Here is a 4,937-nt window from a genome sequence, read left to right as displayed (position 1 = left end):
TATTGAGTTTAGGTTTTTAAATTAATGTTTGTCAGTTCTTTTATTTGTCTTTTTCACGTTAGCTCTGATTTATTGATCTATTTGTTCGACCAAAATGACGAAGAAAGTCTGTGAGTAAAGACATGGTTAAGGCTTATTTCATTTGACTAGCGCGAGGTGTTTTTTTTTTTTTTTTTATCCAGTTTTTTTTTTTTTTTGTAGAATGAAATGGTTGCGTATTTACACAACTAATTAATGCAGCAAACAAGTTTTTTTCATTTATAAACACTGATTCCCCTCCCCCTTTTAGGATCTAAAACTCTTCAATGTTTGACGACTAAGGACACTTTGCAATAACTTTACATGGTAAGTAATTTCTATAAAAACGCCTATAATTGTTAATAGATAATATGAATTACCAATGTTGGACATGTTTGAATAAAATCCATCTAATGCTGTCCATTGACTTGAATGTTATCCTCATTAACAAACTTTAGACTAAGAATTATCCATTCCAAAACATTCATCAACTCCCTCTTATGCCATCTCAAATGCATGTGACTTTTTTTTTTCTTGTTGTTTTGTATTAATTTTGTATTTTTTTATTTTTTTATTCTCACAGTGACAGTAGCCATTGACATTACATTTATCACAGAAGATCACAGTTCCAGCTAAAAATATTTACTGTTCTACTGAAGAAATTAAAAAAAAGTCAACTTGGATGGCCTGATGGTACGTAAATTAACAGCTAGCTTTCATTTTTCGGTGAAATATCCCTATAATCAAGAATGATTAAATATATTGGGGTATAAAGCTAATTTATTAATTGATGCATGTTTTATTTTCAGACTTATAATTATGTATTATAAATTCATAATTTTAAATGAAACCAATGACTGATTCAGATGCATTTCTTAATTGCAAATCTGTAATATTTTAGCACTGACAAAGGCCTGTGTGCTGAAACACATTGGAAAAATAAAGAATTGATTTTTTTTTAGCTCCTTTTTTTATTTATTTATTTTTTGGGATCAGAAGTAATAAGATAAAAGTTTACAGTTAGGATATAATCACTGGACATTAGATAGCGATCAAAATAGAGCAAATCGAAACTAACTTGGCGCTTCAAATAACTGTTGTATATAAATTACCTTGTTAAGCCACTAGGTGGCAACCAGTGATGTTGTCATTGAATCATTCATTCAATAGATTCATTAAGGTTAAACCCTGATTCATCCAGTAGTGAAACAAGTATTTATTAATGAGCTATTAATATATTCAAAACCATTTTTTTAAAATAATTCATTCAAATCAAACATTTTCCAGCAATTAATATTTTGCTAGAACTAGTAAATTAAATGTTATTTTTAGTTGTCTATTTAGAATCGTGGGAGAATTGCGATCTGTATTTGCAACCAAAAAATCATGATTCTCATTTCATCCAGAATCCTGCAGCTTTAGTGTATGTCTTGTACAAATGTGTAGTTGTATGAATATCCAGTTGTGTTGTTTGAGAATTGCTTTGATTTGTGCAAGGGTAATCACCTTTAAAGGATTAGTTTACCCAAAAATGGAAATTCTGTCATTAATTACTCACCCTCATCATTGGAGGAACAGAAACCTCTCAGACTTCATCAAAAAGATCTTAATTTGTTTTGAGTTCAGAAAAAGCATATGCATAAAATACGAAGTATACTTTGGGCTTTACACACAGTAAATGAATGTTTAAAAAACAAAACAAAAAAGTATTGGGTAAAAGCATCCCGCATGTTATGTTAACCTAATGATGTTATTTTGTTTAAAGGCCACAGTTGGAAGCAGCTGTTCTCCTCTTGCCTGCACTGTTCAAGGTGGACCTGGGGTTGATGTTTGACATTGAGGTGAGCCATGAACAGTTGACTACAGTGTGTGAAGCACAATCTAATCAAAGCACGACACTTATTGCACATTTTGATATACAAATGATAATACACAAATTATTCTCTCAATGTGAAGAGAAAATTACATTTATTTCCAGTTATTGGCCAAAAGTATTTGAGCAGTTGTATATGACAGTAGTTGAAATTAATTTAGCTTATAAGGTTTGCCTTTCAAATAAATATGTGAAGATGGTTAATGCTATTATCCCTTCTTCTCCAGGGCCATGCTCAGACCAGCCCTCCTGTCATCCCAACACCTAAGATAGTGCCTAAAGCCTGCGGGAGGATCATCTCATGCAGTATGACCACATTTTGTTCACGTTGGATGGCCAGTGAAGACATCTTGATGGCACTGGACCTCCTCCTATGTGTATATTTTGCATTTGGAATCGAATCCAATCCAGTATCCTAGAGGACTGAAAAAGACACTGACCTTTTTGAAGTGTGTTGTTTTGAAATTGAAGGATGCAGACGGACTTCCTGTCACTGTAAATTGAGTGTACAACTCAATCTGTGAGTAGAATTTCGGAGTCAATATTCTCTCTTGCTCCCTTTCTTATGGTTTTAGTTCCAGTTTCTATATTGTTTTTGAAATCATGAAGGACTTACAAAAATGTTAGTTTCTATATTTTGGACTTTTATTTATGTTGCCTAGCAGGTTTTTTGTCTTATTTTTGTTCTTGTACTATTTGAATGATTTTGGGTAAATAAATAATGTACAGTTCTACATTTTTGACTTTTATTTATGTTGCCTAGCAGCTATGGATTTTAATTTTACTATTATAGGTGAACATATAGGTGCATACATATATGTACATATATGTACCTATATGTACATATAATATAGGAAAACGGCCAATTTTATATATGTCACATATATTCAAAACGAATATCAAAACCTATATTGAAACATATGCTTATATAGGTTTTTTCCATGTGGGTAATTTTGAAAAATTAAATGATACATAATTATCTGCTGCAGTGGTTTCCATTTAGTTCATTTTCCATTGTCCGCCTGGGAACACTGCGTCAATTGGAGGCTCAGATTCAGGTTAGATTCAGTTGCAAGTGCACAAAAGTTTATCAAATCAAAATGTTGGACAACAGCAGAATAAACAGGAAAGTTGTGGGATATGGTATCCTCGGCAGCATAGGGACTATGGGCAGCTGTATAAATTCCAAGACAGAAATCCAATGAAAATGTGATCCACAAATTACAGGCAGTATAATTCATAATAGTAGGTAAATTCACAAATGACAGGCAGTAACATCCACAAAGGCAGGTTATCCAAAACGGCAGGAACACTGGGGCTTAGCACACGAGAGACAGGAGAAACTGAACAAAGAACAAAAGTGAGCAAACACAATGATACGACAGAGAATGAACAAACACGCACTCAATATAAAGAGCCGCTGATCAGCACCAGCTGAACCTGATCGCTAATCAGCGATCATGGGTTGCCCATCAATGCAGGTGACATCACACACACACATAAACACACCAGACAAGGTTCCCTGCCGGTCATCCGCTTCAGGGTGCTGAGTTGGACTACACCAGGGGCCAGTCTCAAGAGACTGGTTCCCTTAGTAGAATTTCTGGCAGAGAGGAAACTTCTGCTGAATATGTCTCAATGGGTCCTGCATACCATAGAATCAGGCTACAGAAACCAGTTTTGGATTGAATTTGGACACAGGACGATCTAAGACAGGTCAGACTGCGTACAGTCTGCCTTTATCATTGGCTGGCCTTGCTTTATTATCATTGAAGTTAAGAAATCTCCATATGATTTCAAACCTGTTGCGAGGCATGACCTTGTTGAAATAGGGGGTAGCTTACATTTCATCTGTAGACAAGTAAAATAACACGATCATCAAACATTAAACAGCATCAAAACTGCCCAAGGTTACAGTAATATAGTATCATAGTTAGGGCTGGGTGATAAAACGATAACGATATGTATCGCGATAGACACGTGATCGTTGAAGGGATTTTGTTATGATATAACACCTGATATGACAACTTTAGCACATGTATCAGCTAAACATTCATTCAGTGTTTCCCATTAATGACCCTGTGCCGCTACCGTTTCATAATGAACCGAAAACTTAAAACATAAATGGTCTCTACGTTGTATTTTGCCAACAAACTAAAATCGAAACTGTGATAAAACAGCAAAATACAGTTAAGTATAGGCTATATACAGTCTGTTTATGCTGCGTGTTTTAAAGAGACCATGAGACGTGTGCACTTTGCTCACACGATCAGCTGGCGATTTGGTTATTAAAATTAAAGCTCAAGGATTTATCTTAGAAACTGACTACAAACTAGTATTTTAATTTCCTTATACGTTGTGTAAAGTAGCCTAGCCAAAAAAAAAAAAAAAAAAAAAAAAAAAAAAATGTTATATATGTATTATAATATATATATATATTTATATATATATATATATATATATATATATATATATATATTTATTTTTTTTAGAGTGCATTTGTTACTATAGCCATATGGATATTATTGTCATATGAATAATTATATAGCTAGGCCTAAAACATTATTATATTATTATTTTATTGTAATAATTGTTTGGCATCCTAAAACACCTAAAACGATATAGACTTTATATCACAACTAAAAAGAAGAACTAAAAACCCTCTTTAATGTCCAGGTACAAGTTAATGCTGTTTCTTTGTTCTTTGTGCACACTGTACATGGGTTGAAGCTCTTAATTTTGAGCTTCCAAAGTGCACCAGATTGATGCATTTAACCTTAAAATGTAAAACAATTTCTTACGGGGGTGCATGCCCCCGGACCCCCCTAGAGGACGTATACAGAACATTTTAACAAATTCACATGGAAAATAATGTAACCTACATTTTATGAACTTTACTCAAAGCTCCTTTCATGTCAGTAAAATGTCATTGGACAAAAGTTGTAATTTTGTACAGAATAACTAACTCATGAAAATGAAAATATTCAATAATAAATGTTGCAAATATTATTTGTGTTATTTATCTCATATTTTGTAATGTGATTTT

General features: G+C 33.3%; 1 long non-coding RNA gene across 1 annotated transcript; it reads left to right on the top strand.

Moving 5' to 3' along the window:
• The first annotated feature begins 216 nt into the window (after window positions 1-216).
• On the top strand, window positions 217-2,368 carry LOC137004521 (uncharacterized). The gene is made up of 4 exons (XR_010892139.1): window positions 217-345; window positions 602-711; window positions 1,784-1,859; window positions 2,119-2,368. It is a non-coding gene; the product is annotated as an uncharacterized lncRNA (long non-coding RNA).
• The last annotated feature ends 2,569 nt before the right edge of the window (window positions 2,369-4,937 follow it).

This window comes from Chanodichthys erythropterus, chromosome 17 (assembly GCF_024489055.1).
Source record: "Chanodichthys erythropterus isolate Z2021 chromosome 17, ASM2448905v1, whole genome shotgun sequence".
Taxonomy (NCBI): domain Eukaryota; kingdom Metazoa; phylum Chordata; class Actinopteri; order Cypriniformes; family Xenocyprididae; genus Chanodichthys; species Chanodichthys erythropterus.
This window is presented reverse-complemented; position numbering and strand designations above follow the sequence as displayed.